The sequence below is a fragment of the Epinephelus fuscoguttatus genome, linkage group LG24 (assembly GCF_011397635.1).
Source record: "Epinephelus fuscoguttatus linkage group LG24, E.fuscoguttatus.final_Chr_v1".
In the NCBI taxonomy this organism is placed as follows: Eukaryota; Metazoa; Chordata; class Actinopteri; order Perciformes; family Serranidae; genus Epinephelus; species Epinephelus fuscoguttatus.
The window spans coordinates 18,542,735-18,557,318 of record NC_064775.1 but is presented as its reverse complement, the minus strand read 5'-3'; the positions used below and the strand labels follow the sequence as shown (position 1 = coordinate 18,557,318).

Here is a 14,584-nt window from a genome sequence, read left to right as displayed (position 1 = left end):
ATCTGGGGAATGCACCTGTGTGTGTGCGCGCGACTATTTTGCATGCATGTGTGAGTTGTTGCAGTTATTACCTAACCTTTATAGGAAAAACACCTCTGCTGTGATTCTCTTGGGCTGTGACCATCTGTGCTCACACTGCAGCTTCTGCAGGCAAGTGTCACAAGAGATAAATCCATCAGCAGAAAACTAATTGGCAACGTTGATACATTTTTTCTTGCAAAAATGCTGCATTCTTTGAATCATATGATAATACATTAAATATTTTTCTGGTTACTTTATATGCATCTTTCTACAGCTTATGTAATCACTTTTATAAAAAATACAATTTTTATGCAGGGCCGGCCCTAGACTTTTTGAGACCCTGAGCAGGATTTGGTTTGGGGGTCCCCCTCATTGTAGTGTGTTGCCACTTTACATGGCACTGAACCAATTTGTATATTGTATTAGTTAAGCATTGACGGAATATTCCGGCAATCCGTGTTTTCACTGTTATAAGATAGGGGGCCGTGTTACACATCTAGTGAAATAGAACAGCATTGCCACGTCCAAAAACAAACAAAGACAAAGATCTGCTGGGAACTGGAAGAAGATTTTCTTTACAGAAATATAGCCACTTGCAAACCGCAAGAAAATGCTGGCGCAGATGGAAAAGTGTACGGTTTGCACAAGCCGTGGAGATGTTGATGGAGTCAGACTCCGATAATTCCTGTTTTGATCAACATTTTGAATCTTATTTGAATCATAAGCATTAAAGCGTTGTGTTGAATTGGATGAATTACAATGTGCCGTGACAACTTCTCGTTTTTACTCACAACCCAGATGGCGGTGGTTCAGTTGACAGGGACTTGGCTTGGGAACTGGAGGGTTGCCGGCTCAGGTCCCTGTGTGGTCCAAGTATGGAGTGTGGATTGGTGGCTGGAGAGGTGCCAGTTCACCTCCTAGGCATTGCTGAGGTGCACCTGAGCAAGGCACTGAATCCCAAAGTGCTCAGGGAGCCTTTCCAATAGCAACCCCCCCGCTCTGACATCTGTCCATTTAATGCATGCATATGTCCTCTTTGTGCATGTGTGTGTATTTCGTGCCTGTGTGTAATTGACAGAGTGAAAAAATCTGTCCAATCTGGTCCAATCATCAAATGTGAAAGAAAACCAAAGGAAACACTGCTACAATAAAAATTTGGCAGCATCTCAGTGCTTCTGTAAGACCTGCTTAAGTTCAAACCGAGCATCAGAATGGGGAAGAAAGGTGATTTAAGTGACTTTGAACATGGCATGGTTGTTGGTGCCAGACGGGCTGGTCTGAGTATTTCAGAAACTGCTGATCTACTGGGATGTTCACACACAACCATCTCTAGGGTTTACAGAGGATGGTCCGAAGAAGAGGAAATATCCAGTGAGCAGCAGTTCTCTGGGTGAGAATGCCTTGTTGATGCCAGAGGTCAGAGGAGAATGGCCAGACTGGTTCAAGATGATAGAAAGGCAACAGTAACTCAAATAATCACTGGTTACAACCAAGGTCTGCAGAAGACCATCTCTGAACCAACAACATGTTGAACCATGAGGCAGATGGGCTACAGCAGCAGAAGACCATACCAGGTGCCACTCCTGTCAGCTAACAACAGGAAACTGAGGCTACAGTTCACACAGGCTCACCAAAACTGGATAATAGAAGATTGGAAACACGTTGCCTGGTCTGATGAGTCTGGATTTCTGCTGCTTCAGTCAGATGGTAGGGTCAGAATTTGGTGTAAACAACATGAAAGCATGGATCCATCCTGCCTTGTATCAACGGTTCAGACTGGTGGTGGAGGTGTAATGGTGTGGGGGATATTTTCTTGGCACACTTTGGGCCCCTTAGTACCAACTGAGCATGGTTTATACACCACAGCCTACCTGAGTATTGTTGCTGACCATGCCCATCCCTTTATGACCACAGTGTATCCATCTTCTGATGGTTACTTCCAGCAGGATAACGCACCATGTCACAAAGCTCAGATCATCTCAAACTGGTTTCTTGAACATGACAATGGGTTCACTGTACTCCAATGGCCTCCACAGTCACCAGATCTCAATCCAATAGAGCACCTTTGGGATGTGTTGGAACGGGGGATTCACATCATGGATGTGCAGTGGACAAATCTGCAGCAACTGTGTGATGCTATCATGTCAATATGGACCAAAATCTCTGAGGAATGTTTCCAGCACCTTGTTGAATCTATGCCACCAAGAATTAAGGCAGTTCTGAAGGCAAAAGGGGTCAGACCTGGTACTAGCAAGGTGTACCTAATGAAGTGGCCAATGAGTCGTAAATTTAAAACTGATTGAAACTTCTACCATGCAGGCATGCAAGGACATACTGAATGTTGCAAATGAAATTTAATTTAAATCATGCAAAGTAGGTGGCATATTGTCAAAGAATAGCTTGTCAAGATACTTAACCCAGTTTGAGTTGATGCTTGTTCTTGTCTTCATTAATTTTGTTTTACTTATCATACCTAATACATTCACAAAGTGTGATTTATTTTATTTTATTTTTCAATCACAGAGTCCTGGGTGTGTTTGTTTCATAGGGTGAAATGAATTAATTATTGTCCGTCTTGCCTGTCCCTCAGCTTATTGATTTGACACAAAGCCAGCAGTGAGGCTGATGGTTCAACAGAGGGCGCCAAACTCTATTTTTGATTCTGATTTCAAACCCATCAATACTTGTATCAGTCTGTCCTGTTTACTGATGTTTTCCACAGACTGGGTGGAGGACTAAGTCTGCTTCCAGCACAAGATGAAGGCCAAATTATTTGGACAAAGCCTGTTTGCTGGCTTACGTCAACTCTTCTCAATCAGATATATTTCTGTTTTTAGTGTAATTAACACTGGACTTCGGTTTTTGTGCATCACGCCTGCCATTTTCCATGTGCAACAGTCTCTCACTACGTTATTCTGACAAACCACAGGTTATATTCTGAGAATATTCTGGACCTCAAGCTGTTTTTCTTTTCTGCGTTCACTGCCCTCTCTGTCTCCGAGCAGGTGATTTATCCCGGCCTCAATCATCAAGAAACATTTTTGTTTCCCCTATCTCGATGGGAAGGGAATATCACTGCGTTTTCTTTGTCTGCTCCAGTTCATCTCCAATCTATTTCGCTCTTTTACAGCATTCCTTCACACCTACTCGATCTCTTTGCAGGACGAAGGCCGGAGTCGCCTTTTGGAGACGTACACAGCCTCAAACAAGGCAGACGAGACGTCAGGTGACATTTGTGCGGATTGAAAAGCCTCATTTTAAGGTGGGAACAAATTTCAAACTGATGTTCCAAATAACCACGAGAGGCAGTAGCCCCTGGATGAGTTTCAAATTGGCAACCGCAGTGTTTGCTCACTGCTCCTCTAACCTTTGACATACACGTACGTACATGCACATAATTGCACCTCCACCTCCCTAACACTCACACACACATACACAGACACTCCGTCCGACCTCTTCACCCACCTCACTGACAGATTTTCCCTCTCCTACAGCTCTGGGAACCACAAGTCACCCAGTGTCTAGCCACAGTTTTCATTTCAGGCAAAAATCGGAGCGGGAGGAGAATTATTTTCCTATTAGCTTTGAGTTCTGTCAAAACAGAGTATCTGGTGTCAGTGGACGGCATTTAATAGCACTTCAGAACTCAGAAGCACTTCAGGTTTTTACATACTTTTACAGAAGTTGCTCATATGTTCAGAGAGAAAAAAAAATCACTGGGGAACAAGGATGGGAAGAATGCATTTCTGAATCTGTAGACATCTTATTTTACACAACATGTTTCACTATCTCACACAGCAGGAAGGAAACACTTGTGAGGCTTTTCAGATTTTTCAAAACTAAATCCAAGTTTTTTTGCCTGAACCTCGTGCGGTTTCGCCCCTTTTTTTTCTTGCTCTCTCTCATATTTGCACTGGCTCTCAAAGGGACACTCCACTAGTGAATGATTATTTTTATAGGCAATAACAACATCTGGCCAATAATCAGATCTGATCACTTATACTATGCTTAAACCACAGACTCCAGTGGGGAATTCTGCAGTTTGCAGCTGCATAAATATATTTTATGTACTGTGTAAATCAGAAAAGAACAGCCCACGCTGTGCGAGAGGCCACGTGTTGTCTCTTTTCTTCTGTTTTTGACCTTTCCAATGAACAGCAGGGGAAAGTAACGACGTACATTCACTCAGCTACTGCACATATGTTCAATTCTGAGGTACCTGTACTTCACTTTGTCTATTTAATGCCATTTTATACTTTTATTTCTACATTTGAGTGGAAATACTGCACTTTTTACTCCACTAGAGCTTATACAGATTTTACATTAAAAACATATAAACTTATAAAATACAAGAGGCTGTCAAAGGGATAGTTCACCCCAAAATCACAAATATATTTGACATATTATTACATTATTATCCCATATTTCATCTTTCCCTCTTACCTGTAGTGCTATTTATCCATCTAGATTGTTTTGGTGTCAGTTGCAGAGTGTTGGAGATATCGGCCATAGAGATGTCTGCCTTTTCTCCAACATAGAGGAACTAGATAGCACTCAGCTTTAGATGCCCAAAGCAGATGTAGTTCAGTAGAAAGAAAATAGTTCTGACATGAAACTGCTCACAGCAAGGTCTGTGGATTATCTTGAGTAACCAGGTCATGATTTCTGGAAAGAGACATTGCTGTTGAGTTTTTGAAATGTATTTTTTGGCACTTTGAGCACCACAAGCTGAGTGCCATCTAGTTCCATTGTATTGGAACGAAGGCAGACATCTCTATGGCTAATATCTCCAACATTCAGTACATTTACGTGCACAGTTAAGTTGAGCTGTGGTTATAGCTTGACTAGGCCATTTAATTAGACTACTGTCCTTGTCCCAGTATACAAGCACGGGAGGGGAATCAATTTATTGATTGAAGGATGTCTGACTCCGCTACAATAGGTGGCAATATGCCCCCTTTCAGCTTGGTAGTATTGGATCTTTTTCTGGTTGACCAGATCAATCAATTTAACAAACGACTTAGCTACAGTTAGCTAGCAGCAAACTAGTACTATGGTACTTTGCAGAACTTTGCAGTTCTGTACATTTTGTCCGTCCAAAATGCATGGCTCTGGATGTAGATTTCACCATGTTATTACCGCCTTCTGCTTCTGTTACGCATTAAATGCTTTCGACTTCAGGGTCAAAGCCCAGGGCAGTAACTGTGGAGCATGCTCAGAGTGCCTCAGCCAGTTTGGGTCTTTCTGACAGTATACATGCAGGATCAGTTAGACTCCCAGTCGCATTATCTGGATGTGTTAGTCCAACTAGCATGTTTACATGTATTTTAAAAGTCAGGTTTTAGTTACTAACACAATCAATCAATTTTCTCTAATGTCATGTAAACGTTCTGACTAGGCAACTCAAACCAAAACAATCTAGACTGATAAATACCAGTACAGGTAAGAGGAAAAATAAATATTTCTGATTTGGGGTGAGCTGTCCCTTTGAAAATTAAACTTGTTATTCCCAATCTTTTGGGCTTGAGATCCCTTACAAAAAGACAGTGACTTGTTACATTTAATGAAGTTGTCAGTAGTTCCACCAAAAAGACATTCCCTGTCTTTGCTTCTCAGATGGTTTTATTAAATCTATTGTTTTAGGCCCCAAAACGTGTCATATTATCCAATATTTCACAAAAAAGTAAAGTCCAGATATTGAATATGAATTGAAGTTTTTTTTTCTTCTCTGCCCCATTAAGTATCTCACAACCTCTCAGATTTAACTTGTGACCAGCGTTGTGTAGTAACGGATTACATGTAGTCAGAAGCATGTAATGTCATTACAAATAAGTAACTACAATCAGCCCAGATTAGGTTTAAAAAATGTGTAATTAGATTACAATTAGTTACACTGTCAAGGATTACTTGATTACATTTTTGATTACATCTTTAGATGTCCAGTCTGTAGGATTTAGTGGCATCTAGTGGTGAGGTTGCAGATTGCAACCAACCAACCAAAACTTCCCCCGAGTGCCAGTGAGCTACAGTAGCAGAAACAAAAACTTAAAAATTTTAAAAGTCAAATGCCACTATCCAGAGCCAGTGCTTGGTTTGTCTATTCTGGGCTACTGTAGAAACAACATGGTGGTCTTTGTGGAAGAGGACCTGCAGTATGTAGACATAAGTGACTAATTCCAAAATAACAAAAAGACAGCAATTCTTATTATCAGGTGATTATAAACTGATGAAAACATAATTATTTATATTATATTTAATTTCTGCCAATATATTCCCTGATATCCACCACCAGGGGGAGGCAACCTGCATTTACACTTGATAAGCCTGCTACGAGGTGCAATATTTTCAGTGTCTCATTCTGAAGTAATCCAAAAGTATTAATTACAAAAACTGCCATGTAATTTGTACACAGTAATTGTAATCAGACCCAAACCTTGACCCTGGAAACAACTGGACTATTTTACCTAATTTATATAAAATAGTAATTCTTAACCTTGACCGCTGCAACAGTAAAATGCTGCTTACACATTGATGCAACACTCTAATGTCATATATGATAATGCATCAGTCACTGGGGCCATTTTTCTGCAGACTGAGAGCTTCTCCTGGAGCCTTCAGCCATTCTGCTCCCCGCCTCTGGAACTCTCTCCCCCATGACATTAGCAATATTGACTCCCTTAATACTTTCAAATCCCTTCTGAAAAAACACCTTTTCAAGCTGGCATATTAGGTCTGATTTAATGGAGACACATATTGAGACTTGCACTGATGATGATTTTATAATGATGGTTTTATACCTGATATTTAGTGCTTTCAAAGGTGCAATAAAGAAAATGCATTATTATTGTTATTATTATTATCATTATTATTATTATTATGCTGTTGTTATATTTTGCTGCTATTTCTTCTGTACTCTTGGTACTTCTGCTTGTAGAAAGGATCTCAAGACTTCACCACTGCCAATGAACAAAGACACGAAAATGCCAAAAAAGCTGCGTCACAAATTGACCACAAATACCTTGTAAAATTTCCAACATAAAGATTAATGCTTTTGCAATTCAAACACACAGGACATGAAAAATAAAGTACGAGTGAGCAAATGAAACCTTCCAGCGGAGTCGTAACTTTGGAGGGTGAGAGCAGGCCAATATTAAAAAAGGAGGTGGTGATTATTTCTGGCTTTAAAAGAGGGTTTCTTAGAGTTTATTACTGACACTTTGATGATGATTTCCCCGGAGCATTTGCTAACTAGATCTCTACGTAATGCACACACTTCCACAAGTGATCAGTCATGAGCCTTTTAGCGGGTCTGTTCTTGCAAACTCTCTACTTTCTTACACACATATCAATTTATTGAGATCATAAAATGGCCTGGGATCATTTAAGGCTTGCTGCAACACGCATGCATCGTCTGTCCAGTGACAGTAATGGGATATGACGACTGTCCTGGGAAGCTTAATGCATTATACAGTCACACCGTAAAATATGCCACTCAGAGAAAAAATATGATCCTCCCTTTCCCTACTGTCCAGATGTTTCTGCAGTGCAGTATTTACAAGGGATAATAAGAACTACGACTCTGTCTCCTTAGGAGTTTAGATAAGAGATACTTTGCAGTAAATCTACAAAATTTAAAGCTGTAATTCCAGAGTGATGTTTTCAAACTAAACTACCATACGGATGGCAGCTAATGTAAGAGATTAATCACTGACAGAGACATGTAAATGATAAATAATGCAAAATTGGCCCAACTGCAGAGTCTGAAAGTGATTTATAGTTCATATTTTGAGACATTTCTAAGGCCGCAGTGTTCTGCACGGTAGCAGGAGAGTGTTTGGACACATGGCCTCAAGTCACAGAAGCTGCAGCTGCGGGATCCCCCTGAGCTGCATAAACACTTCCTGTTCAGTAGGTGAGAACTGTCTGAGTGCGAGACTAAGAGAGAAAACACTGTCAAGACACATTAGCAGAGTGACAAATATATAAAGCCACAGCCTGCTGACAGAAGCACAGGTTTTCCTGTGCAGTCTGGGGATTCAAACGTGGAGCTTCGAAACAAATTCCCTCTGCGAACGTCAGTGCTTCTGCAGCATCTGCTCAAGGTTTCAGTGTCTCAACAACAAGAAACAAACTTTATAAAAGACATTCAACACTCTGAAACAAAGGAACTTAATGCAACATTTTAAGTGTTCTCACTTTCTTGCTGAGAGTTAGATGAGAAGATTGATACCCGTCTTATATCTGTACACTAAATATGAAGCTACAGCCAGGGCACCGTTAGCTTAGCTTAGCATAAAGACTGGCAACAGGGGGTAACAGCTAGCCTTGCTCATTCCAAAAGGTACAACACTGTTTCACATAGAGTTGTCAAAAAACTGATACTTAAGCAATATCACATGAGAGGGAGTGATGTTGTATTGTGATATCGTCACGGCTGTGATTTGGTCGTAGGCATGAGGCCGCAGACTGAAGGTCAGAAAGTCATTTGTAATTTTAACTAGTGCTGTCTCAGTGCTATGATGCACTCTAAATCCTGACTGAAATTCCTCAAATAAATTATTATCATGGAGAAAATCACACAGCTGGTCTGCGACTACTTTCTCAAGGATCTTCGACATAAAGGGAAGATTAGATATTGGTCTATTTTATTTGTCTTCCGCCAACAAAAATAGTTCCCTCAGGACTCCGCTGTCACCGTTGCTATGTAACGCAAACATGGTGCGCCAGGCACTTACTCTTTATACACATTTATCTGCACGTTTCCATTAATTGTGCAGCCGGTGAAATAAGTCTGTGGTGACTGCATGGTGGACTGTTGCTTCACAGGCACAGCCGACTCTGCCTTCTGATCTGACAGTATGTTGCTTTTCTCCAAGTCATTGAGCTTCGCTGATGACACACTGACAAAGCTTCTCCTCTCCCTCATCTTCCTTTGATGACCATTCACAGTTCAATTCAAAACTTATTTTAGGAAATAAATCCAAATTTTTGGCTGTTTGACAGTGGATGAATTAATTAGCCTACAACGCAACTGCTGACCTAACTGACACTAACCGTCAGTTTTGATTTGATTGTTGATTGCAATCAGCTGTGAGGCGGAGTGATACATACACAGTGAAATAACCGTGATGTTGTACTCCAATATCATCACGGTTTTACTGTCTCTCGACCAATCAGATTGCAGGGCCGGAACTAACGGTTGTATAATCAGATACTAATCATTGTAGTATTGGGTATGACACTTATTTTGGGATAGTAGTGATACCAACAGGGCCTTCTTTGCCTTCTCACTGACACACACACACACACACCGCTGCAGTCAGGCATGCATAGTCCCCTCCCCTCACTACCAGCTGTATTCGCTAGCTGTCATGAACAACACTGTCAGCTGGCCTGTGTCGCCAGCATAACTTAACATGGCAAGTGCCGCTGCTGCAGGGCTTTTGTGACCAGTTTTATTGAAAATGAAAAAAGCAAAAGTGCTGTTTACATACGAGGTAAACAACCAGGGAAAGGCTAAGGATGTTGATAAGCCTGTGTGCAAACAATGCTACAAAGAGGTGGCAACGAAGTCGAGTAGCACAACAAACTTGGCAAAGCATCTTAAGGACCAACACTGCGGCCTTTATGAAGAATTTTGAGACATTAATAAAGCTTCTATTTCAACAGCATTGAAGTATTTATCATAAATGTTAACGTTAATCTAGCTGGCGGAACACATAACGTTAGCTGTTTTATTATTAGCTGAGCTGACAGCCAAATTAGCCATCTGTCATGCTATTGTTAGGCTAGTAGCTAATGGCTAATAAAACGACTAACGTTAATGTGCGAGCTAGGCAGCCAGCGTTATCAGTCCTGACATCTGTAACGTTAATTAGCATAGAAAGTCTAAAAACACTGTTGTCATTATTGCTTATTTTCCCACTTCCTTCAACAACCTTAAAATTTAGTTGTCATTAATATCTTACAGTAAGCTTGTGAGTAAGCTTGTTTTTTTTACACTTCCTGTTGCAACTTAAGAATATTGTTGTGACTAATGTTAGTCTTATCTCCATTAAAAATATATTTCATGCCTCTTATTTTTTTGTCATTCATCCTCCTGTGCTATCAAAAATGGTATCGAGTATTGACTATTTTTCGGGGTATCAAGTTAGACATTCTAGTATCTTGACAACCCTTGTCTCACGGTAATACATTGAATGGACATGACTTCTTAACAATTCATTACGTGGTGGGGGGCACAAAATGTGTTAGGTGGTGTTAGGTATCACTTAAAATAACTATCTGCAAGTGGAGGGGCAGGGGACGACTCTTGAAGCGACCTGGGCTCACTCTTTGTCATGACATCTTTTATGTCTGTCTACAGCTATCCTGTTAATAAAAGCTAAAAAATGCCCAAAAATAATCTGAAATAACTACCTGCGGCACGTAGGTGATGTAAACGTATGTAGGGTCTCTCTCCTGAGACCCTATGTCCTCATGTAAGGACATCACATTTTGGGTTTACTTGAACTTTACTTTACTTTTACTTTACTTTACTAACACTTTTTAGTGCCATCTAGTGGTCGTATGAGCACAATACACTAATCCATGTAAAAAATAAGATGGCAGCCATCTCTGCCAAGTCAGTCTGCAGCGGATCCCGACACAAAAGTGGACAAGGTCCAAAATCGGATCACATAGTATGGTTGAAATTTGTTTATTTATGATTAATAATGTTTGTAGTTTGATATGGAAACAAATTTGACCAATTTTAGCAACATCAACAAACTAAAACACTGTTAATTAAGAAGTGCTCATTTGAAGACATTCAGACTTTATTATTGTTGACAAAATTTAGTTTTTTATACTTATCAGAACCTACTGATCCTAAATCTTAGGAGAAATTAAAAATGCATACCAAACAAAAGTTCGGGTCTCAGGAGGATAAAGTGCCAACATGAAGTATTTTGCCTAGTTACATAAAGTAACTATTTACTTGAAGTAATTAGGAAAAGTAAAGTTTTACATGGGACACAAACAGCAGTGTTCTGTTTGAAAGCAGTGTTGCCAACTTGTTTTACAACTTTTTAGCTAGATTTATTTCTAAAAAGCAGCTAGCGACAAATTTAGCGACTTATTCAGACCATCAGTGAAAAAGAGAGATATATATTGGAATATCATTCCCATGCATGCTGCACAGATTAATCACAGTGCATGGCTCTCCACCTCTCTTATCTTATGCCATGCAGTTGCTGTGGGACAGGCAGGAGGGAAGGAGCTGCTGCTAGCCATGGGAGTTCAGTTGTAGTGAGTTTCCATTGTTATGCTTATGTTCTCACTTTCTGGATTAGAAGTGTGAGAGAGTGGTGCACTATAGTATTAGTGCCGTAGCTATCATGCTATATAAATGTTTCATTGAGATTCTTTCTATTGAATTTGCTATTTACACTCAATCCACAACAAAGGTCCTCAGTGACTTCGCATGGGCTTTGTTAGCGTGTTGGAAGCATGTCATTTTAATCCATTTTGCGCCCACCACCACATAATGCATTGTTATGACTTCATGCCCATTTCAGACTGGGCTGAAAAGTAACAAAATCCACCATCCAACACCTCCAAAGCTCACTTATTAACATGTTCTGTTTGTTAGTTTAATCTGTACAAAAGCTGGAGCGCAAAAAATGAAACATTTTGAAACATCTCTGCTTTTTGCCTTGAACTGAAGGGTTCATAGCATCAATATGCTTTTCATAACATGCTTTTTTCCCCCAAAAACAGTCAATTCCTGACAAGCAGATTGTTTTGAAGGAACCTACATAACATTTTGGAGTGGTGAAGCCTATGTGCGGCCAAACCTCAGAGTTCACAGGAGAGGATCCAGCTCCCCTCAAGCCCTTGGACATGCACACAAAAGCGGCTTTGAGGATTTGAAATCTCTAGGTTTCTTCAACCTGATGTTTGAAGTTGAATGTAAATGAACAATAAACAATATTCAGTTTCCTAAAACTAGATCATAACCTAAAGATCCCCTAAATATAAACGGATTGTTTGTCGAAGTGGGGAATCAACTTTCCTCTTCCTAATGTGGAAAAAACATGCAGTCCTAGAACAATATAACAAACACCCCTTAAAAAATGCATGCATCTTGGTTGGTCTGGGCATGATACCACTGCAGATAAACAACCCATAACCTTGTCCCATAGCAATCAGGCATTCACCAAATGCTTTCTGCCCCAAATCTCAAAGCTCAAGATTTCCTTGATTTCAGCTTTCATGACCTCTGCACATCTGCTGCACGGTGTTTTTGTGTGTTTCCACGGTGCTGCTCCCACATTTTGCTGATGCCAACAGTCCTTTCAGAACACCAGGGATTACACTACGAGTGTTACGGTAATCAAAATCCATCAGCAACTTAATTACACAATAATTATTTAACCTCAACTACGCGAGCTAACCACATTTTCCCCTAATTAAGAGTTTTCTCTCTGAGAAAGGAAAAACATGATCACTTTAAATTCAATTTAAAGAACTGAGAGTTAGAAACAGCTGCAAGAAATCTAACAAGGTTTCTCTCAGTCCCATAAACACTGACCTTTGTGGTATCTTAAGTTTTTATTAAGGTGCTTATCACCTCAGCTCATCAGACCGGCCTGTGATGCTCATTAGCTAGAAGCACATTTTCGTCTGCTCACACCAAAACATGTCTGCTTTCATTTTACAGTGAGCTACTTTTGCACAGCAGCGATTGGAACACATTTCCACCCACTTTCAGCAGAAAACAGAAACAGCAGCTTCACTGTGGACATGTTTAACATCGTGATAAATCCACATTGAAACAGGGATTCCCAACTGTTTCCTGGCAGGTGCACACGCTTCTGTACAGTATGCATGCAGAGAAGTTGACTCAGGCTATAAAGAAGAACACTGAAGATGGAAAACACTCAGTTCTGCACGTTTTAGGTTGAAGATAGGAAGAAAAAAAGTTGCCTAAAAGATTTCCTGAACCCCAAAACTTTCCATCTCTGACTCATTTTTGAGAGGCAACATACTGCCAGGGAGCTTCTTTCTAAAACTGACTATTCTCTTATTTATGTGGGATAGTTTAAACTACAATAATTTAACACTGAATCCTTTTCTTCTTCAAACATTAGATAAAAAAGTGCCTCCCTTTTCCCCTCTGTGTTGAAAGACATGCAACTGAAATCTCCAAAATGTCAAGACATCCCATTAAGTGGTGCTAAATCCTGTCAAGACCGTGCATTTATTTTAACAAGCTTAAGCCTGAGTTATTCTTCCCAGGTGTCTCTTTTGGAAGTTCTTTGCATTTGGAAAACTGTCAGACGTTATCTGCAGAGACTTCTGTCAGCACAGGCTTCACAGCAGTGAGCTTTGTGAAGCAGGATGTCTTATGAAACATTTTCTTTGAAACTTTTCCTCACGTGCCATCCCAAAAGTTACTTATGTGCTGCTCCAAGAATTCAAACAGGACATGATTTGTCAGTTTTTTTTCCCCCAAGAGAAAGGGGAAATGATTCAGTCAAGCCACTGCAATCAGACAACCAAGCAAGACAAACACATCACAAACTCAAACCATGCACCAAAAAACCTAAACATGGTGGCCATGCCAAACAAAACATCATCAAATCCTGCTGTGTCAGTGGTGACGCATCACTTACCTTTATATGTGCTGCTGCTGCTGCTGCTGCAGGGTGGAAGTATCACAAAGCTTTGAGGGACAGACGCTGAACAGCAGCTCTGGTGAGGGTTTGGCTTTTATCTGCAGGTGGGTGGAGCTGCACGAGCTGAGAGAGGACAAGCACTGGATCTGTGCATGAGAAGGAGGGAGGAAAACAGAAAAAAGGATAACAGGATCTGTGTGAGAGAGAAACCACTACTGGAACTGCATGTTTGCTGCATTAAAAGTTATTGTAGAGGGAAAGAAACTAAAGCAGAAGAGGGAGTCTGATCAGCTGCACGACTATAGAGCAACAAGGAGGAGGATTCTCGTTTGACTTGGACCTCTTGCTGCATTCTTTGCATGCAGAAAGATTTGAGGGCAGGGTCTCACTTTGGTTAGCTGGCTGAGGTCAGGATTTAGCTGAGAGGAGAGGTTTTTGTGACAGTATACACACACAGTAGTTGATAAAACTGTCTAACCACAAGGCCCATTTAGAAGCTGTTCGGGAGATTTCGATTGTGTCTTACGCCGGAGAGTTTTCCCATGGATTTGTAGATGATTACATTTCTGCTTTCAAGATAACATGGCAGAGAGAATGGTCCACAGTTATCCCAGATACACTTAGTATGAGAGAACTACTTTTCTACCATTCTTTCTACCTTTATTTGAGCTTTTAAAAGGCAAGACTGAGACAAATACCTTTGCTAGTATAATCTAAACCAAGACAAAGATTTAGAAGCTGAAGTCAGCATGCTAACTTGAAGGTATAATGTTTACCATGTTCACCATCTTAGTGTGATACCATGCTAACAAATTAGCACCAAACAGTTCATGGCACCCCCAGAAGTTTCCACATGGGTGGCAAGATGGGGACACTTAAAATCTTGGGGTGGTACACCAAAA

General features: G+C 40.5%; 1 protein-coding gene across 1 annotated transcript in view; it reads right to left on the bottom strand.

The window, feature by feature from the left end:
• LOC125884974 (collagen alpha-1(VIII) chain-like) overlaps nucleotides 1–13,948 on the bottom strand; it is a 30,273-nt gene extending 16,325 nt beyond the window's left edge. The window contains exon 1 of the mRNA XM_049570313.1: nucleotides 13,680–13,948. The gene's annotated coding sequence lies outside the window, so the exon portion shown is untranslated. The remainder of the gene's footprint in view (nucleotides 1–13,679) is intronic.
• Nucleotides 13,949–14,584: the final 636 nt, after the last annotated feature.